The following is a 23,743-nucleotide window of genomic DNA, read 5'->3' on the forward strand; positions in this document are numbered from 1 at the left end:
TGTACCCATAATGGGACTGTCTTCAAGTTTAAACTGGGCTTGTAGTATAAGGTTGGAATTCTAAGGGCCATAATTAGAGACTTTGTCCATAACGTTTCAGAGTTCAAGCTGTTGTAATTTAGCAAGAAAATGTTAAATAATTGCCCTGCTGCCTAGCTAAAAAATACTATTCAGGGCTTCTTCTCTATCCTGGAAGTGGGACACAGTAAAGAGTGGTGGTAAACTATGCAGCTCTGGAGCCAGCCAGCTACCTGTGTTCAAATCCTGACTGTATCTTTATTAGATGTATGAATTTGGGCTGGTTATTGAACTTTTATGGCCTTGGATTTCACATCAGTAAAATGGATATAATAATGATACTTTAATGCTGGTAACTTACCAATTAGACTCACTAAATGCTAGCTCTTATTTTTAGTTCATTACATTTGTATTTAGTGTAAGGTAACATGATTAAATGCTTAAACAAGTTTAAGTGCATTATCTGCAAATTACATTAAAAGTACATTTGCAATTTACAAAAGAAGGAGTTAAGAATTTAGTGGGAAATATTGCTACATGCGATGTTCATGATTTTTCCACTAATTAATGCCATTGATTTTTAAAGATGGAAGCAATTTTAGAAGTTCAGCTTTTACATATATAAAAATACCGTGCTTGAAAGAGATTGACTCACATAAATTTTAAACATCTAAATTAAAACAGTTAAAATTTCAAAGATTTTCTGAACAGTTTACTTAATTTTACTGTATTAAATTGTGAATACCACTTAAAATTTTTGAAAGAAGCTTTTTTTGTGCTTAAAATTCTCCAAATGATTGAGAAAAAAAGAATATTTTCTGTGTGCCTCTCATCATGTTAAATGCTGAACAAGAATAATCAACAGTGACCAAAAAAAAGATATATAGGAATTAATTAATTGTGTTATAGTTGGAAGGGTCCTTTAGATGACTGTTAGCTGATTGATGATGCCATCAGCTTTAGAAAATGTTTAAATACCTTGCTTGTAATCCTACAGCCAGGGCCTTACATATGCAATGACATACATAAATTCTGCAATTACTAGTTTCTCTACCCAGCAAATGTTGACCTTTGAGTCAAGAGGTTTTGAGGCATAAGGAAAATAAAGTTATTCAATCTTTATGTTGAATAAAAGAGAACTACAATCTTAGAAAACATTTCTTAGCATTTATTCCCAATCTAAAAAATAGTAAGAAAACATTTCTGGACTTTCTACCAGAATATTTGATTTTAAAAAGTCTTGTATGTACAAAGAAGATTTTTGGTTTTGAATTTTCAATAGCTATGAATGAGCTAAAGTAGAGACAACCGTGAGCTGTCTGCTAGCTGTTAGTGTGCAAAACACTTGCCTTTTCACTTTTCTCACAGTATCACTCTAATTGCAGATTTATGCCCTGGGATTCTTGACCTGATCTTTCCCTGACCTGTGCTATTTGACTCATTCCAATTGAGCACTGTCATATTTCTCCAATCTCCTTTATGGGGTTTCTGCTATATATTTTTTTAGCATGCTGCACTGAGTATGTCACTAGTTCTGACTCTGTGATATCATTCTTCTCACTCCTGCCAGTGAATATGCATTGTCAAATTGAAAAGGGATGGCACTATAATTTTACATTTCAAAAAAAACACAATTTGAAAATATGAGTTCTGGTCTGAAGATGCAGCTAAGGGGTAGGGCACTTAGCATATGTAAGGCTCTGGGTTTCCCAGCACTACAAAAGAAAAAAAGAAAAAGAAAAGGATAGCCAAAAAAGAAGTAAAACAAAAAAACAAAAAAACTCTATTCCTAAAATACATTCCTTGCATAAGATACTGGGTTATCATTTCTTCCAGGTTCTCATTATTCCTGTTCTCACTATTTTAATGATTTTTATTTGATCTTCCCAATTCCAATCTTACATGTACATTGTTGCAGATAATCTTAAAGCCCACCTCCTATTGGATAATGTCTCTGATTAAAAAGTACAAACACTACACACACACACACACACACACACACACACAGGTTTTTAAAAGAGGATGAAAACTGTATAAGATCTGCATTCTAGATAATAGTAATGTACCAAAGTTAATTTCCCAATTTTGATATTGTATAATAGTCTTGTAAGATATCAGAACTGGGAGTACCTGTGTGATGATTATGTAGGATTCTTTATATTATGTACTGCCTGAGTCCACAATTACTTTAAAAGAAAAAAGAGCCTGTAAATGACATTCTTCATATTTTCCAAATAACTATAAAATTTTGTATTGTATTTCAGCATACCCTCCAAAACAGAACCACTTTAAATTTTATAAATAAGTCCTATATTTACTAAGGCACTCTGGCCTTGACATTTCAATTTCTCTCCCCCACTCATTCTGGCTTATCCACCATTGCCTGATCCCCTTCAGTTTAATAGAGTCTCATCCATAAAAACTTATATCATTTCCTTTTCATCTCCAGCCCCACAAAACTGTAAGCCCATAGAGGACAGTTTGTGTATTATCTTTTTAGTTCTCAGGGATTCCAGTAAGTGCTTTGCTCATATTTGTTAAGTGAATCGAAATGCAGCATCTAACCTGCACACAAGGGCTATTATCATGTACAAACGAAAGTGGAAGCCACATCTAATCAATTAATGAATCAATTTAAACACACTAAGGAGCAAGCTAATATGTCTTCTTAATCCATTATAACCTTTTGTATTTCTCCATATATTTTTCTGAAAAATTTTTGCTAAGCATCATGGAAAACAAAGATGGGCTGATATATGCTCTGGAGTTTATAGATTCATCTTTCAACATTAAGGCAAATACTCTTGTATATAAAGCATAGAAGTTTCCCACCAATTAAAAAGAAATGCTGAATTAGCCAGATATCTAAAGCAATGCTTCAGATTCACACTTTCATAAGTTATTTTTTCTCATGTGAAGGCTTTTAGTTTGTTTCCACATTTCTTATTTCTCTAGAGAAATAATGAAGGATCCAGCAAACACATCCAGGGCCAGTGAATTGTAGTGCCTTTCAAATAAGCTGGGCAGTAACCTCGATCAGAGGTGTCTGTGCCACTTCAAGCTGGAGTTTCCATCCTAAGGCTCAAGTTATGATTTGTCTAGTACCCTAGTTGAAGCAGGATTGTTATTTCAGCATCCATTTTAATGAAAGAATATGAAACAAATAAACAAAACATATCAAGGTAAGAAGATGGTAAAGAATAAAATTTATTCATGCCCATTTACTTAATAGGAATCATTACTTCTAGCTTCTGAAGTTGCTAAAAAAGCCTATTTTAATCCACTAATAAAAACAGGTTTTATTCAAAGAATAGTGCTTCAGCAACCTTTTGTTTAAGGTGATTAAGCTGCTGACATTCTATAATGAATTCACATTCGAAAGTGCACATCAAGGACCTTCTAAAGGCAGGTACTGTACTAGACAGTAAATACACTTCTCCCTACAACCACCATAAATTTGAACATGGTTAAACTTCCTCCAACCACAGTCAATGTCTCCTTAATAATAAAATAATTATAGTGAATAAAGTGGAGTAGGTGACACCATCTGTGCTTCATGCTACTTACTGTCTCATATAATAGGAACTACTCAGGCAATGAACAGCACCAACCTTAGACACTGGCTGTGGTTGGAGGAAATATTTACACATTCAATTTTATCATAAAGGACTGGAAAAACAACAAAAAAAGTATATTTAGTGTCTAGTATTGTACTTGCCTTTAGAAAGTCTTTGATAGCACCAAAGTCTGATGAAACTGAATTAACTAAAAACTACTTCTTTTATTAATTATGTTTTTTCTCAATGTTTATCAATTGACAGTGTACAAAAGGGCCACTTAACTTTTTTTTGATCTTCATCTAAGGACAGGCCTTTAATAATGGAGCTTTCAGCCAAATTCAGTGGTGCATGCCTGTAATCCCAGGTGCAACTTGTGAGACTGAGGAAGAAGGATCACAAGTTCAATGCCAGCCTCTGCAACTTGGTGGGGCCCTGTCTCAAAATAAAAAAAAATGTTTTTTATAGTTTTTTTTTTGGGGGGGGGTGCATAATTTACCAGGGATTGAACTCAAGGACACTCAATCACTAAGCCCTATTTTGTATTTTATTTATAGAAAGGGTCTCACTGAGTTTCTTAGTGCCTAGCTTTTGCTGAGGCTGGCTTTGAACTGAAGATTCTCCCATCTCAGCCTCCTGAGCCACTGGGATTACAGGTGTGTACCACTGCACCTGGCTCAAAATATTTTTTTTTAAAAAGGACTGGGGATGTAGCTTAGAGTACAACAGTCCTGGATTCAATCCCCAATACCAAATATATGTCTTTTAAAATAAACTCCATCCCACGTTATCTCCTTCACTCAACAATTTCTTCAAGATTTTCAAAAAGAATGTGTATCAAGAAGATTTACTTGCCAATATTTTTTAGTTATTACTTTAAGCTCAGAGCCATAGTAATTCTGCTTAACATTATGTAGAACTAGTGAGCCTGAAACATGCTTTAATCTGAATGAATGATTGAAATAAACTGATGTTTTGGCACCACATAACTTCAGAAAAGCATTAGGAAATCTGTTTATTTTAGTGGTGACCTTATAAGGGGATACATGTACATTAGTTTTAGTTGCAAAGACTGAGGTTTCTGGGTACCATTTTGCCCAGTATCAACAAAAAGGCTTCTTCTAAGTTACAACCAGAATTTAGGAGTAAAATCTAATTCCCCCCAGATCTCTATTGTTGAGAGTCATTCATGGGCTATGTGTGAACTACATTGGCATTGTTGACTAGTGAATAGAGACATCTGGTGTTTGGGAATTTCCCATTGCAGTCCCATAGGGTGAGATTGCCCAGATACATGTGAATTTCTATTCTGCTCTGCCTGGTCCCACAACAGCACCAGAAATGGGGTGACCTGCAAAGATGCCAACCAAACTTCTGACTGCAAGAAACCATGAAGCAAGACGCCACCCCCAAAACCTTATCCCTGCCTTTGATGTGCCTCCTTAAATAAATCACAGGAGCCATTTTCTAATTGTCCAGCTCCAGCTCCTGTGTGGGCTGAACCTATCAGGTGCTCCAACCTTTAAAACTAATTCTGACTCTGTCTTTTGTTCTTTACTAATTATTTCTGACTTTAAATTCTTAGGAGGCTTATCTCTCTGAGCAGGCAAGAGTTCCCTGGTGAGGGGCTGGCCAGATTTATAATCTGGGAACTTATGAAAAAATAATATGATTTGGTATAATTTATGAAAGATACCAGTAGAATTATAATAACTAATATAAGTTATATACAATGTAATTGCATATATGCCAATTAATTAATTGTATATACTCCAACAAAACAAGGATTTGATGATTTCAAGTTAATAATCATTTAAGTACAAAGTATAATATTTCAGGATTTTGTTAGATAAAAATCAATTTAAACCTGGAGAATTTAATGAAACATTTGAGGATGCAAAGACACTGAAGCAATTAGGCTTCCAATATTATTGCTTTTTTATATGTGTGTATAGACTTTCTACAACCAACAAAACAACTCAGAGCTCCTGCCTTCAGAAAGCTCTCTGGATGATGTGAATTCTAAGAGTTATTCATAATAAATATGAAGCACATTGAAGAAGTATACTAAAGGAAAAACTGTAACATAAGCTGAAACCTAAAAAATTTACATAATTTGTACCTTTATGTATAAAATAAGTACAGGTAGAGAAGAAGAGAAAGAAGAAACATGAGCAAATGCAGTGACCATGAGAAAACCATGCATCCTAAAACTGAAGATTTGATATTGTAAATCTGGATAAGATTCAGGAGGGAACTCATACTTAAGTCAAATAAATTCTAAGATTAAAATAGAGCTAACTTTTAAAACTTTCAAGACAATGAGAAACCAAGAGAAATCCCATTGAATAAATAACACTTGAGAAGTAGATGTGGGAAAATATCAGGAGTAGATTATAACCAAAGAGGTATATAATGTATTAAGGAATATCCAAATGGATATTATCCATAGGTAGTTCCAAAGGGAGTAAATTTTTGGTGAGCAGTTTGGCTAGATGTGATCATCTTGCAGAAAATTACTAAAAAAAGAATGCTTAAATTCTTGATTGTTGAAGATACTTTCAAAACAGAGAGTAACACATAGCCAAGGATAGCCCCAGGAATTGTCTCTGATGAGAAAGAAGAGGAGGAAGAAATAACAGTAGAAAATCAGAGAATAGTGTAATATAAGGAAATCTTAGGGAAGGGGCCACTTATCATTAAGCTCTCTTAGGCATTCTAAAAAGCATAATCACCACTGAAATAAAATATACTGTTCAAAAATAAGTTATTTTTTCTTTGGGCAGTTATACCCAGTAAAACTTCAAATATTTATGGGGTTTTACACAATAGCAGCTTATTTCTTTCTTTCAAGAAGCCCATAACAGATAGATAGTCCTTGTTTATAAGTTAGCTTTCCAAGTGGTCATAACCTGGAACTTTTTACTTTGGGTTGAGGTCCCTTCCTCTTCTAGGACCTAAGTATTCTCTGCTTTTGGCCAACAGATGGATAAAGAGAATCAAAACTACATATTAGAGGCATTATGGCCTAAGCCTGGAGATGGTATTTTGTCACTTCTCATTGACCTTTTGGCTAAAACAGTCACATGACTTAAAGTTGCAGGTACAGTTGAGAAAGGTAATCTATATGCTCTGGAAGAGGAGAAATCTGATTTAGTGAACAGCTATTAAGTTTTAGGAAGAGTCTGCTCTGGAGATATGTATAAGTAATGATAATATTGTGTTGCGACCCCTTGCCCGCAAGGAAGATGCAACTCAGGAATCTTCTTTCAGCAGTTTATTCAGGCCCTTGATATTTCTTCTTCTCTCCCTTGGATGCCCCTCCCAGCCTTAATAAAGCATCTCAAGCCCCAATGCGAAGCTGCCACGTGGAGCTTTCTCATAGGGTGGTGAAAAACCATGCACCAACTCTCCCAAATAAGAAGTTGTTTGTCACAGACCACAGCGGAGCCAGCGTCATCTTGTAATGGCGACCATAGTCTGCAGAAACGGCAGAAGCGGCTCACCACAGTTCCCCCTTTCTGTTTTCTTAAAACAATACAGGCGAGAGTAGAGGTCCTATCCCACTGTGCAGAAGTGGCTGCATAGCATGGCTCAGTCCTAAGGAGGGCCCTTCCCCAGATCTGAGGCCATATCAGCCGACGCCTTTTTTCATGGGGCGGGGCGTGGACGCGTCTAACCTGCATGCAATAGGACATGCTCTCCTTGAGGTCCACGTCAAGGATCACTCAAGTGCAGTGCCTTGCCTCGCATCCTGTATCGTGACGATGGTGGACGAAGGGGGATAGCTGAGGCTGAACTGTGGCTGTTTATAACCACAAACAAGTTGACAGAACCCTGAAAGAAAGGCACGGACTTTAAGACGATAGAAAAGCACTAGTGTGGAAACCCATCTGCGTGCAATGGCAGTAAGACCGGCAGAGTGCAAGGGCTTTCCAACACTAAGAGAATAACAAGGAAAGTCATGTCGATCCCAGTGCAATGTTATAATAACTTGGGGTGTAACGACCATGTCAAAGGTTTACTGTTTAAGATGCGCAAGCCAGACTTGAGGTGAGTTGCCATTTTCTAAAGCTGCAAGAGCTTGTATGATCATAGCCTTATCGTGAGCACTGCGGGCCTTAAGGCGACAGAGAAACCACAAACAGAGGAACATACCGAAGCAACACATTGTACCAAAAATGCCTACCCCACCCACTCTTTGAAGAAGGAAAAAGCAGAAGATATCCAATCGGTGAATTGACCCAAAGTCACGGGATCGACACGGGTACTGTTCAAGACAGCTATCTGGGTTAGTTGAGACTGGATCATGTCTTCCGCTGCCATGGACCAATTTCCGGCCAAATATTCTCCAATGATGCGGGAGGCATTCCTGGAATCATTAAATCTGACAGAGGTTATGCATAAATGTGCACGTTGGTCAACACAACCCAAAAGCACCAAGTCAGCCAATTCTTCTACCTGAGCTTGGAGTAAATCTATTCTTTGGTTGGCAGCTAAAATCCCTGACAAAATATGTTGATTAATTGTATTTTGGGATTCAAGTATGGTGGAAGTTTGTTGAACAACTTGATTAATAGTGGCAGCAGTTTGTACTTGACTGGCCATGGCCACTCCTGCCGTAACCGCTGCAGCAGCAGACACTGCCACAGCTGTCACTATAGCTGCCGTAATTCCAAAATCTCTGCGGACTCTAAGTAGCTCAACAATGGGGAATTTATCTGGGTCCGCAGTGACTGGGATTGGGAAAAAAGTTGGAATTTTCATAACCACTGCCGTAGTCCAGGAGCCATTCCAACACTCAGACAAATAACAGGTAATATTAGAACAATTAAGCATCCCCTGTGATGTAACATTATCCAAAAGGAACAGAAACGGAGATTGGAGACAGACTGCTGCGGAGGGTAATGTAGCATAAGATAATTGTGAATTGTGTGAAGTAATTTTAAGTCTCCTACCTCGCTCCGAGTTTTGGGTACTGCCAGAAACATTAAACAGCCAACTTTGGACTCCTAATATTTCCCTGGGGAAACACAAGCACGGACTAGACTAGCCCAATCTGAGGGAGTCATGCAAAATCTAGTAAGTCCCTCCACCTGAGTGAGAGTGAAAGCGGCATCCACCCCATAAGTGCGCACAGACTCCGCCAGGGTCTTCACAATTTTAAAATCTAAGGGTTCATGGAATCTTCCCCTATTGTCATCCTGAAAAACTGGATAAGCAAGACCCATCTCAGCGTTAACAGCCCTCCATGTTTGGGCATGGAAAGCTCTCCCCGAAACACCCCCACCATACGGCGGTGGATCTGGGGGATCGCTTTTCTTGAGCCCCTGTTTATTTCTGTTCCCTTCTCCTATAGCTAAACTCTCTAGCTGACGAGACAGCCTCCCGAGCTCTTCCTCCTCATCCTCCTCTTCCTCTGACCCACTTTCACATGGGGGTGTGCGCAGCGTACTGAGATCTGGATACAATCATCTCCTCCCCTGTTTCATGCTCCGCACACTCCCATCCTCCTGAGGCACCTCACTTCCTGCCGTCTCCGATTTCTCATGTAATTGCTCTAGAACTTCCTGTCCTTTAGTAAGTGCTTCCTGACATCTGCCATCTGTAAGGCAACTACGGACCATTTTCCAAAGGGGTATCACCCCACCCTCTAATATGCCCTGCTCAGAAGCAAAGTCAAGATCTTTGCCTAATTTATCCCAACTAGGTACAGTAAGGCTGCCCGAAAATGCAAACCACGGTGCAGCGATATCTATCTTCTGTAAAAATCTCTGTAAAGTACTATGTTTCACTTCCAGGCCCTTGGAACGTAACAGGCCATCTAGGGCCAGGAGAAGCGGACTTGAAGATGCGGCACCCATGACACAACAACAAAAGAAGCACAAAAAACAAAAGCGAAATGACACAACAAAAGAAACACAGAAAACAAAAGCGAAAATAGAAGCGAAAGTACACAGTGCAGCTGCAATAAAATGTAATGCTCTCTCTTTCTTTACAGAGGAGCTGCCCCGCTTTGGTTGAGGATCCCACTTACCTGGGACTAACCCCGCTTTGATCGCGGATCCCACTTATTGGGACTAACCCTGCTTTGGTCGAGGATCCCACTTACCTGGGACTAACCGGTGCACCACCCCTGACTGCTGAAAGTTCTGGTTCCCGGGTTTCGGCACCAGTTGTCGCGACCCCTTGCCCGCAAGGAAGACGCAACTCAGGAATCTTCTTTCAGCAGTTTATTCAGGCCCTTGATATTTCTTCTTCTCTCCCTTGGATGCCCCTCCCAGCCTTAATAAAGCATCTCAAGCCCCAATGCAAAGCTGCCACGTGGAGCTTTCTCATAGGGTGGTGAAAAACCATGCGCCAACTCTCCCAAATAAGGAGTTGTTTGTCACAGACCACAGCGGAGCCAGCGCCATCTTGTAATGGCGACCATAGTCTGCAGAAACGGCAGAAGCGGCTCACCACAATATTGAAGAGATAGAAAGATCTGGAGTAAGATCAGAAGAAAAGTCTAATATGTGTATCATATAACAAGGGATAGAAACCCAATAAAATTTCAACATTTAAATTTTTATGATATTTATATAGATTTGGAGTTAAAGCCTTTTAAAAAAAAATTTATCAAAATGCCTAAGTTCTAGTTTTAATCCTGCCACTGTCTGCATTAATTTCAGCAAATTACTGTCGCGACCCCTTGCCCGCAAGGAAGACGCAACTCGGGAATCTTCTTTCAGCAGTTTATTCAGGCCCTTGATATTTCTTCTTCTCTCTCCCGGATGCCCCTCCCAGCCTTAATAAAGCATCCCAAGCCCCAATGCAAAGCTGCCGCGTGGAGCTTTCTCACAGGGTGGTGAAAAATCATGTGCCAACTTTCCCAGATAAGAAGTTGTTTGTCACAGACCACAGCGGAGCCAGCGTCATCTTGTAATGGCGACCATAATCTGCAGAAACGGCAGAAGCGGCTCACCACAGTTCCCCCTTTCTGTTTTCTAAAAACAATACAGGCGAGAGTAGAGGTCCTATCCCACTGTGCAGAAGTGGCTGCATAGTATGACTCAGTCCTAAGGAGGCGCCTTCCCCAGATCTGAGGCCATATCAGCCGACGCCTTTTTTCGTGGGGCGGGGCGTGAACGCGTCTAACCCGCATGCAATAGGACATGCTCTCCTTGAGGTCCACGTCAAGGATCACTCAAGTGCAGTGCCTTGCCTCGCATCCTGTATCGTGACGATGGTGGACGAAGGGGGATAGCTGAGGCTGAACTGTGGCTGTTTATAATGACAAACAAGTTGACAGAACCCTGAAAGAAAGGCACGGACTTTAAGGCGATAGAAAAGCACTAGTGTGGAAACCCATCTGCATGCAATGGCAGTAAGACCGGCAGAGTGCAAGGGCTTTCCAACACTAAGAGAATAACAAGGAAAGTCATGTCGATCCCAGTGCAATGTTATAATAACTTGGGGTGTAACGACCATGACAAAGGTTTACTGCTTAAGATGCGCAAGCCAGACTTGAGGCGAGTTGCCATTTTCTAAAGCTGCAAGAGCTTGTATGATCATAGCCTTTTCTTGTGCATGGCGAGTTTTAAGGCGACAGAGAAGCCACAAACAAAGTACAACACCGAAGCAACACATTGCACCAAAAATGCCCACTCCTACCCATTCCTTAAAAAAGGAAAAGGCAGAGGATAGCCAACTGGTGAATTGACCCAAAGTCACTGGTTCGACACGGGTGCTATTCAGAACAGCAATCTGAGTTAGTTGAGACTGGATCAAGTTTTCTGCTTCCATGGACCAGGTTCCGGATAGATACTCTCCGATGATGCGGGAGGCATTTCTGGAATCATTAAATCTGACAGAGGTTATACATAAATGTGCACGTTGGTCAACACAACCCAAATGTACTAGGTCAGACAATTCCTCAACTTGAGCTTGAAGCAGATCTATCCTTTGATTAGCAGCCAGAATCCCAGATAAAATGTGTTGATTAATTCTACTTTGAGATTCAAGTATGGTGGATGTTTGTTGAATAACCTGATTAATAGTAGCAGCAGTTTGTACTTGGCTGGCCATGGCTACTCCAGCTGTAACTGCTGCAGCAGCAGACACTGCCACAGCTGTCACTATAGCTGCCGTAATTCCAAAATCTCTATAGGCTCTAATCAGTTCAACAATAGGAAATGACTCTGGATCTGCAGTAACCGGGATCGGGACAAAAGTTGGAATTTTCATAACCATTGCCATAGGCCAGGATCCATTCCAACACTCAGACAAATAACAGGTAATATTAGAGCAATTAAGCATCCCCTGTGATGTAACATTAGCCAAAAGAAACAGGAACGGAGATTGGAGACAGACTGCTGCAGAGGGTAATGTAGCATTAGATAATTGTGAATTATTTGCAGAAATTTTAAGCCTCCTACCTCGCTCCGAGTCTTGGGTACTGCCAGAAACATTAAACAGCCAACTTTGGACTCCTAATATTTCCCTGGGGAAACACAAGCGCGGACTAGACTAGCCCAATCTGAGGGAGTCATGCAAAATCTAGTAAGTCCCTCCACCTGAGTGAGAGTGAAAGCGGCATCTATGCCATAAGTGCGGACAGATTCTGCCAAGGTTTTAATTAGCTTAAAGTCTAAAGGCTCATGATATCTTCCCCTGTTATTATCCTGAAATACAGGGTATGCAAGTCCCATATCTGTATTAACTGTCCTCCAAACTTGTGCATGAAAAGATCTCCCGGAACCTTGGCTCCCCCCCACATACGGAGGTGGGGCAATCGGCACCATATCTTCTTCTAGATATTCTACCTCCTCCTCCTCAGAGTTTTGTTGACCAATGTTAACTCCCTTCCCCTTCTTACAGTAGGCCTGCGTGCCCTGTGTCTCCTTTTTCTTCTTTTTCATTTTTATCTTATGTAGTTGTTGTAACAATATATCAAGGTCCTCAGAACTCTCTGAGTCGCTTGTGTTCTCAGGCGTTTTTAATTCGGTCAAGTCTGGGTAGAGCCTTCTCCTATTTTTATCTTCAGGCTCTTTTGCCTTCTCACTACTGTTACTTTTAATACTCTCTGCCACTTCACTACATGATCCTTCAGATTTTTCCTCATGCAATTGCTCAAGAATAGCTTGACCCTCACTCACAGCTTCCTGGCATTTACCATCTGTAAGGCAACCACGGACCATTTTCCAAAGGGGTATCACCCCACCCTCTAATATGCCCTGCTCAGAAGCAAAGTCAAGATCTTTGCCTAATTTATCCCAACTAGGCACAGTAAGGCTGCCCGAAAATGCAAACCACGGTGCAGCGATATCTATCTTCTGTAAAAATCTCTGTAAAGTACTATGTTTCACTTCCAGTCCCTTGGAACGTAACAGGCCATCTAGGGCCAGGAGAAGCGGACTTGAAGATGCGGCACCCATGACACAACAACAAAGGAAGCACAAAAAAAAGAAAGCGAAAGTAGGAGCGAAAGTACACAGTGCAGCTGCAATAAAATGTAAGGCTCTCTCTTTCATTACAGAGGAGCTGCCCCGCTTTGGTCGCGGATCCCACTTACTAGGGACTAACCCCGCTTTGATCGCGGATCCCACTTATTGGGACTAACCCCGCTTTGGTCGCGGATCCCACTTACCTGGGACTAACCGGTGCACCACCCCTGACTGCTGAAAGTTCTGGTTCCCGGGTCTCGGCACCACTTGTCGCGACCCCTTGCCCGCAAGGAAGACGCAACTCGGGAATCTTCTTTCAGCAGTTTATTCAGGCCCTTGATATTTCTTCTTCTCTCTCCCGGATGCCCCTCCCAGCCTTAATAAAGCATCCCAAGCCCCAATGCAAAGCTGCCGCGTGGAGCTTTCTCACAGGGTGGTGAAAAATCATGTGCCAACTTTCCCAGATAAGAAGTTGTTTGTCACAGACCACAGCGGAGCCAGCGTCATCTTGTAATGGCGACCATAATCTGCAGAAACGGCAGAAGCGGCTCACCACAAATTACATTTTCCTTCTTAATAGATCTAAAATGCTGGTGGCAAAGTAAATATGATATTAAAATTTTTAAGCAATATTTAATTGAAATGATAGTAACATTGTGTTTGATAGAAATACTGTAAGCTAAATGAATCAATGCAACACTTATTCTTCTTCATAACAAAACAAACAAGAAAAGCCAGCAGCATGCAAAGTATGTCACATTGTTTGGACATCATGAGTGAGAATAACTAACAAAAGAGCTGACTCTCAAGAATTCAGGTTTCAATAGAGGAAAACAAGCACGATTCTGAGTATTTCAATGAGAAAAATCACTTGCAAATGAAATAGTATTTGAATCCTGAACTAGTGTCTTACTTGGGGAAGATCTGGAGAAAAGTCTAATACATGTATCACTTAACAAGGTGTGAAATACTGACAGAAGAATTTCAATTGGGATGGATTAAAATTTAGTTTGCATGCTCTCAGTTTATGGAACCTGAATGTATTGGTGGGTGCTACCATCCATTTGCTTAAAAGTAATACAAAAATATCAAGGGGGTACATGTTTACATTCTTACCATCACCCTTGCACTCTCTGCAGTCTAGAAGAAGCTGGTTGGAAATGGTGGATCTCATTGACCAGCAAAATTTAGCTGACACCTGAAGCAATGGTAGCAGTCTATGGTTTAGATTGTGGTTCTTAAGCTTATCTACATAGTGAAATCTAGAAATTTTTAAGTACTGGTGCCTCATTCCCAGCCCTACCATTTCTGCCCTTCTTGATAAAGTATCCAGCCTGGGAATTTGGATTTTTAAAAAGCTCCTTAGGTGATTTTCAGGTGCATCCAACATAGAAAACCACTGGCATAAGGCATTTTTCTTTTCCTCTTAATACTTTCCAATGAGCTTAACTATAATAAAAAAAAAAGAGTGATAATCCAGGGAATTAAGAGACATGCTGGGGCTGGGATTGTGGCTCAGTGGCAGAACACTTGCCTCACACATATGATCCTCAGCACCAGGTAAAAATAAATAATATAAAGGTATTGTGTCTATCAAAACTAAAAAAATAAAATAAAATATTTTTTTTAAAAAAAGAGACATGCTGATTCTTATTATTAGTTAGATTCTAGTATATTTATATTCATTTGTCACCAGCTGGCCAGGCTAGCAAGATTAGCTGGGTTCAAAGGAGCTGACTTTATCAATAACTAAGAAAAGAGCAAAGAAACCACATAGCACAGGAACATGAGTTTCTAAGATCAAGGATGGGACTGCTCTGCAACCTTATGGGTCAGCTCCATGCTGGGCAGTGCTGGAAAGACAATGTGAACCCAGATTCTTTTTATTTTATAGGGAGACACACACAAAGGAGACTTGATAGAATGCACTTCACCAAATAAGTCAGGAAATAGGGTTTCGAAGGTGGGATCTTGCTTTGTGATGTCTTGGGGTCAGCAGATTGATATCTTGGCAAGTCACACCCATCTCAGGTGCTGTGTGGGATCACAGGCAGAACAAGAGGAAAGACACACTTACATTGAACACCCGAATCAGTGTACATTGCCAGACCGGTCCCCTATATGCTCAAATGCTCATAGCTCACACACACTCCATGGATGACTCGGGACATCCATCAGTGTTTGTTATTGGCTATATATTATTCTAGGGTCTTGAAATATACTACTGAACCAGACAAAGTTTTGTGAAGCCACATTAACCCGAAGGACACAAAAATAATGATACATAAATGTATTCCTTAGAATAATAAAAGGTGATAAATTGCTATATTTTAAAAAGGAAAACATAGTAAAAGGAATCAAGAAATATGTCTTGAAGGACTGACAATTTTTTAAAAAGTCATCAGGGGGAGCTTTCATCCAACCTTTTCTAAGCACTTTCTGTCTACTATTACATTACTGTGTGCCTTACAATCATTGGTTATTACTACAATGTACAGATGGGCAACTGACCCTCAAGGAAGTAAAATAACTGCTCAAAAATCATATAGTAATTATAGGTAGATCACAGAGCTAGGAATAAAAATAAGTTTTGAGTCTAAAGTCTGTGCACTTATCTACTTTACATAATCCCTTCTTCCTTTGTAGTCATATTTCATTTATCTATTTATTTATTCTTTTTTAATTGATGCTTTATAGGTATACATAAAGTTGAAATTCACTGTGGTATATTTGGAAAGTTTCATTCCAGAGTCCCTCCCTTTTCCCGTCTCTTCTGTCCCACTCTATCCCCTTCCTCTACTCCACTGGTCTTCTTTTTATTTTCATGGGACTTCCACATTTTTTCCTCTTATTTTTCTCTGGCTTTTGAATATGAGAGAAAACACTCAACCCTTGACTTTCTGAGTCTGGCTTATCTCACCTAGCATGATATCCTCTACTTCCATCTATTTGCCAAAAAAAAAAAAAAAAGCCATAATTTTCTTCTTTTTTATGGCTGAGTAAAACTTCATTGTGTATACATACTGTAATTTCTTTATTTAGTTGACAGATACCTGGACTGCTTCCACAACTTGGCTATTGAGATTTGCACTGTTATGAACACTGATATTCCTATATCAGTATAGTATGCTGATTTTAATTCTTTTGGATAAATACCAAGACCAGGACAGCGTAGTTATGTGGTGGTTTCATTCTTAGTCACATATATATATATATATATATATATATATATATATATATATATATATATATATATTCTTTTTAGGCAGTAGAATTCATTTTGATAAAATTATACAAGAAGGAATATATCTTACTCTATTTCTTACTCTATTTAGGACCCCATTCTTGTGAGTGTACATGATGGTGGAAATGGTGTTAAATTCATTGTACTCTTTCCTATTCCTATCACCCCTCCCTTCCCTTCATTCCCCTTTGTTTAATCTACTGAATTTCTCTCCTTCCCCACTTTATTATAGTTTAGCTTTCACATATCAATAACCAAATATTTGACCTTTGTTTTTTTGTGATTGGTTTATTTCACTTAGCATGGTATTTGAGAATCTCCATACCACTTTCCAAAATATGTGTGTGTGTGTGTGTGTGTGTGTGTGTGTGTACCTTTTCAGCAAAATCCTCACTGGCATCTGGTATTTTTTGTATTCTTGATAACTACCATTCTATGTACAATGGGTAAAAATCTCAATATTGTTTTGATTTCTATTTCTCTGATTGCTAAAGATGAACATTTTTTTCATATACTGTTGGCAATTTGTATTTCTTCTTTTGAGAAATTCTTTAGTTCTTTTCAACCTTCATTGATCGGACTATTTGTTTTATTTTTGTTGTTGTTCTTTATGTTTTCTGGATGCAGAAAAATCTTTCAACAAAATCCTATACCCATTCATGTTAAAAACACTGGAGAAATTAGCAATAGAAGGTGTGTACCTCAACATTATAAAGGCAATATATGACAAACCCAAAGCCAACATCCTATGCAACAGACAAAAACTAAAAACATTTTCTCTAAAATTAGAAACAATTTAAATATGTCTAGTTTCACAAACTTCTATTTAAGATAGTCCTTGAAACTCTAGGCAGAACAATCAGTCGATAAAAGGCAACTGAAGGGATACATATAGAAAAATAAGAAGTCAAATAATCTGTTTGCTGATAACAGGATCATATATCTAGAAGACCTAAACAACTCTTTCAGAAGACTTCTAAACCTGATAAACAAATTCAGCAAAGCAGCAGGATACAAGATCCACATGTATAAATCATTACGTTTCCTATCTGATGAGAAAGAAATCAGGAAAACTATCCCATTCTCAATAACCTAAGGAAAAAAAATACTTGGGAACAAATCTAAGGAGGTAAAAGACCTCTACAATGAAAACTATAGAACACTGATGAAAGATATTGCAGAGAACCTTAGAAGATGAAAAAACCTCCCATATGCTTGGAGAGGCTGAATTAATATTGTCAAAATGCCATAATGCCAAAATGTTATACAGATTCAAAGGGATCTCCATCAAAATATCAATGACCTTCTTCAAAGTCTAGAAAAAAGTCTTAATTATTTGAAGAATGAAAGAACCAGAATAACCCAAGCAATACTGAATAAGAGCAGCACTAGAAGCATCACAATACCTAACCTCAAGTTATACTACAGAGCTATAGTAACAAAAAGAGTATGGTATCGGCATCACCACAGACATGAAGACCAATAGAAGTGAAGATGCAGAGAAAAACCCACATAGATACAGGCATCTGATTCTTGTCAAAAGTGCTAAAAACATATGGTAGAAAAGAGCCTTTTAAAAAAAATGGTTCTGGGAAAACTGGATACTCATATGTAAAAAAATGAAACTAGATTAATGTCTGTCACCCTGAACAAAAGTCAACTCCAAGTGGATCAAAGTCCTAGGAATTGGACCAGAAACTTTGCAACTGCTAGAAGAAAACATAGGCTCTATCCTCAAACATATTGACACAGGCACCAACTCTTTACAAGATACCTAAAACTCAAAAAATAAACCCAGAATTGATAAGTGGGAAGGCATTAAATTAGAAAACTTCGGCACAGCAAAGGAAACAAGAGTGTGAAGAGAAAGTGTATGAGCAAGTTTTTAACAAGATACATGTGATTCCTTTTTACTCTTTGAGTTCTTCTCCAAAAACAACACATATCTAACTATCAATAAAGTTCTAACTACCATTTCCAACTTTCTGATACGTGATGAGATACTGTTTTAAGTGAGTTTAAATGCAATATGAGAAAAAAAAAACTTTCCAGTTTTTCCAAAGTTGGCTTCTGATGTAAAAATAGAAGCTGAGAGAAATTTGACATTTAAGGAAATTGTTTTATCAGATGGAGTCTCAGGAGGACAATATAAATTGCAAAAGTTACATTTATCTCTCTAGCAAAGGGGTGGATTCATCTTTTAAAACAATATGAAAAAAATTAAGAAATCATATTATTCGGTTGAATGACATAGAGAAAAATTGTTCATGTAAAAATCCTAGACAGCTTTTGATGATTGGTTCCAGATCTCAAAGGCTTTGATCAGTCAAATATATCAGCAACATTCAAGAACACGAGCTTGAGGTAGCAAGACATACTTCACACATTTACATTTTCTCCTCCTCAAGCATCCTTATTTCTGGAGTCTTTTGTCAACAGACTGAATGAAATCCTATGGCATGTGAAGGTTTGCTTTTAAAACTGCATCATCCTTACTTTTATAGATTATTTTTTCTCCTATACTCAGACATAATACTAATATTATTCAAGTGCTTCAAAGATATATTGTGTGCACGTTACAGACAATATCAGGTATCCCCTCTGGTTAAGCCTTTATGAAAAGCTGATTTTTCCATATAAGAGAAAATTTGTATACCAGGACAACAAAAGACTTTCACACTGCATTCTTAACTGGAAATGAACCTGCTGGGTTGATAAGAACACTAAAATCAGAATTAGCATATTGCCATTCTTTCAGCAGTGCTTCTGAGGTGTGTGTGTGTGTGTGTGTGTGTATTATTTCACTTCATTCATTATTATTCCCAGACCCCCCAAAAAAACCACTAATGTGCATATTTAATATTGGCATTTTGTTAAAGAAAATGTGACTTTCTATAAAAAGATGAATGGTGATGAGGATGGCCTTATGGAAGTCTTTTGAGGAGTCATGTCAGATAGAACCTAAGCAACTACACTTATTTCCTTTTCAAAAGATGGGAAGGGGATCTGGACAAATCCTTCATGCTTAAATTATTGCAAATACTGGCTTTATTTCAGATTTGCAAATGTTGAAGTCTAGCTAACACAGAATCAGGTACACAATTCACAAAAAAAATGAAGTAAACACATTTCCCAAAATGTCCCTGAAAATATAGGAAAATTTTATTCAGATTATTTAAAAATCAGATTCTTTTGCCTTATTAAGTACTAAGCATTACTAATCACACTTAGGAGACTGTAGGAAAGTTGAAACTTCATTCTATTGCAACTTTTCCAGAAAACTTTTCTAACTTCAACTATTATTCTATTCAAAATGGCCCATCCTAAATCATTCCACCAAATGCATTTACGCAAAAGTGCTGTTAAGTAACAAGGACTTGATGTTTTACTCAAAAGAAAGTTTTACCTAAATAAAAGGTTGTGAGAAAGGAAAAGATTTAAGCCAAAAAAGCAATTATCAAATGATAAAACTGTGAACACTCTTTCCAGGACATACGAATCCTAGACACATGGCCCTCTACAAATAGCATCACAAAATGTACCCCCAGTTTTGCCTACACAGGGACTTGTTCCTTTAAGATAACGGTCTTCCAATTTTAGCACACATCCAGAGTCTGGACCATTTCCTGAAACACAGATAGCTTAGCACTGCCTGCAGAGTTTGTAGGTCAGTAAGCATGAGGTAGGGCCCAAGAATTTGTATTTCTAATTATTTCCAGAGCTGCTGGTTAGTAACCATACTTTAAGAAACATTTATCTAGGTCAAAGATGCTCATGCTTGTCAGAAATCACCTGAGCAGCTTTAAAAACTATGGCTGCTACCCAGAGATTCTGATTTCATGTCTGCCCCAGCTTGGAATCAGTCTTTTAAAAAAAAAATCCAGGCATCAAAGTTTTCAATCCACTGATCAAAACACTTTATGGGTAATGACTCCTCTAACGTAAAACTAGACAAGACTGCCCTTATCCTAGCATCCTTAATCTAGCAACACCCAATGTGTGCTCACTGAACACCGATCCCATGTGGCAGGTGCCCTGGCTTGTACAGTTTTACATAACCTGATTCTGGAAATCTTCCTGACCTCATCTCTTAACCATCTCTACCTCACCTACATACCACCCCTCTTCTCCAGCCTCAAAGGCCTCCTTGTTTCACCTTCACTCCATCAAACACAGTTCCCACTTGGGGGGCCTTTGCGCTTACTCTCCCCACTTCCAGGAGCACTCTGCCTCTTTTGCTATTCTCTCCCTTTCTCTCAGCTACAAGTCACCACTTCACAGAGACCTTTTTAATCCCTTTATGTAAAAGAGCCTTGCCTTCCCTCCAATCCACTTGCTTTATCCCCTTTTCCCTCTTTCATTTATCTTCATGGCACTCCTTACTGTCTGAATTAGTACACATTTATCTATTGTCTCTTTCTACTAAATGTGAACCCCATGAAATGACAGCCTTTGTTTTGTTCATTGCTAGAATTCCAGTGCCTAGAGATGTGTCTAGCATATAAAAGACACTAAACAAATATTATTAAACAGATGGGGATAGAATAGTGACAAGATGGAGATGCCTACTAAGTGTCATGCAGTTTACCCTTGAATTATGCTCATGGGTTTAAAAAAATAAAAGAAGAATAGTCCACATGGGTAGGAGAACACAAAGGAAGGGCAAGAAATCCAGCCAGACCTGATCAGGGAATACCTCCTAAAAGAAAGAATATCTAAACTGAGAACTAAAAATGAATAGGCAACTTCCAGGGAAAATATAGTAGATAGTGGTCAGAGTATATAGCCTGCAGATGAGCTAAAAGGAGTTTAATATATAATTCAGCATGGAACTGCTATACTTCCACTAGGAAAAAGGGCTTCAGTTGATCTAGATAATAACCTGAGGTGATTCAGATTGAAATCTAACAGCAAGAGATCTTAGAAAAAGGAATCAGACTGAAGGACATTGAAAAATCTTTTTTCCCACTAAACTATTAATCCATCAGGTAATACTATACACATGGTAGGCTCTCCATGAACATAGTGAGGGGTAAACTATATATAAATGAAGAAAACACAACCCATGAGATTCCAGCCATCTCATTTATATTTCCAGTGTCTTACACACAGCGAGGACTCAAAAATTAATTATTGATCAATGATTCCCTGAGGTGAATATCACACTTTCCCCAAATTCCAAATTATATGAATCATCCTACATGAATATTAATTAGATATTATTGTATCTGTAAACATGAAACAATAATTACATTTCATTATATTTTCTCCATAAGCTACCATGAATGTGAACATTTCCAGGATTGATTTGATGCTAAGTCTTCTTTGCAAAAATTATTCCAATTATTTGGCACAAGATGCCTTTGTACTAACAAAAAGACAGGTAATTTTGTCATTTTGAACCTGTCAGCCTCATAGAATTGTATACCCATGTGTTTGTAATCTTCTTATCCCATTTTTAATCTTGAAATATCTTGACAAACTCTTGTATTCTTTCATTATGACAACAATTTTAAATGACACCACAGAGAAAACTAGAATACTTCTGAATGAAACTGAATACTTCTGATGCTCAAGTTTTAGAAGTACTTATTAGATTTAATAAATACTAAGTCCTTCAACTATAAGTTCCCTATATTAGAATTCTGAAGATACTAGAAACATGATCAGGCAAACTGAATTCCTAATATTGATCAACTTCATCATAATTGTAGTAGACAAACTCTGAAGTGTCCCCCCAATGATCCCCACCTCCTGTATCCCTGCCTTTATACAATTCCCTCTCCCTAACCTTCCAATGCCCTCTAATAAAATACCAAAGTGATGGAATGTTGCTTCCACAAATTGGTCATAGACTGTGGCTTTCATCCTGGGGCACACTCTGGCTCTGTCTCTCTTTTGGGCCACCAGTTGCCAATTTATGGGGACACTCAGACAGCCTCCATAGAGGCCCATATGATGAAAATGGTGATGAGGCCTTAAAACGCTTGCAAGAGTGTGCTAGAAATGGAGGCTTCTAAGACCTGCAATAACTGTGTGAGGGAGCTCAGAGGAGACTTCAACAGCTGAGAACTGAGCACTGAGATAGTTACTATCCTGGCTGAAAGCTAGACTACAACTTCATGTGAGACAAAGGCACCTTGCTAAACTACACCTAAATTCCTAAGCCATAGAGTTCAGGAAATAGTAAATATTTTTTTGCTTTAAGCTGCTAAGTTTTAAGGCAAAAATGTGTTATGAATAATTTGTAAATAGTACAACAATTAAATACAAAATAAAAAGATGCCATTGTTTCATCTCTACTTTCATGTTGTGGCCTCCCAGGCTGCTGCTTCCCTTGGAGGTAGTATAGCACAATGGCTCTGAGCACTAATTTCAAAGCCAAACATGTATATATGGTTCACTTTGACTCATAAGTGAAAACATGGTACTAATAACATCTATTCCATAAGACTGTGTCAGGGATTAAATAAAATGATAATTTCAGTTCTTCAGAGATACCTCATGTTTCACAGCTGGATCTGCTTTTATTATACCCACTTTACGTCCCTACATTGACATTTGCCACTTCAATTCTCCTTTTTCTCCTTTCTGGTTTATGTCCAAATATGTATTTTTCCTTGCCTTTAATCACCCTTTCAAGAAATATTAGTTGTATTCCCGCTCTTTGCAAGACCCTGTCATCGATAGTAGTCATGTTAGGTGAATGAGCAGATGGAGCTCAACCATCTTCTGATTTGCAATTTTCTCCCCGCTTCCTATTGTCTTACTTTCTCCTACTCTCATCACCACTGTGATCTATATTCTTAAAGCCTTGTTGCCTGGACTATTTTATCATTAAAAAGAATTATTGGGTGTAGAAATAGTTTGTGGCCAACAGTCTTCTCCATCATTCTCAAGAGTTACTGGCACTGGGTTTAATCTCTTTAAGATTTCAATGAGTTTAAAGTAAAACATAGTATAGCTAATTTTTTTTTTTAAGTGTAACTGACTCAAAAACTTCCCCTTCATGTTAAAATCTGTTTACTTTCCCAACATTTAAAGTCCTCTTGAGTACATTTGGAAAGATCAATCCTATCCTATCAATAACTTTTAAGTTATTTATGTATTTCTGTTCTCTATCAACTAGCTAACCTGGAAAAAAATCTTTTTCACAGAGCATTTAAGCAGTTTCATAATGTGGCACATTTTTTTCTAGGAATGACTCAGTGATTCTTCTACACAAAGTTAAAAAATACTGCAAACTTAAAACACAATGAAAGTAGTATGGCTAAGTACTAGGAACACAAACTCTGGAAGCCTGACTGCTTGGAATTACATTCTAACCTCATTTTTTTTTTTTTTACTCAGTAGCACATGGTTACTAATCCTATTTTTATTTAAAATTTTGATGTTTTGTCATGATTTTTTTGCATTAATTTTTACTCTTCAAAAATATAACATTAAAGATGATTATTTATCTTTTTTTAAATTTTTTTATTGGTTGTTCAAAACAT

This window comes from Marmota monax, unplaced genomic scaffold, assembly GCF_021218885.2.
Source record: "Marmota monax isolate L192 unplaced genomic scaffold, Marmota_monax_Labrador192_F-V1.1 WCK01_AAM20220418_F8-fsc00139, whole genome shotgun sequence".
In the NCBI taxonomy this organism is placed as follows: domain Eukaryota; kingdom Metazoa; phylum Chordata; class Mammalia; order Rodentia; family Sciuridae; genus Marmota; species Marmota monax.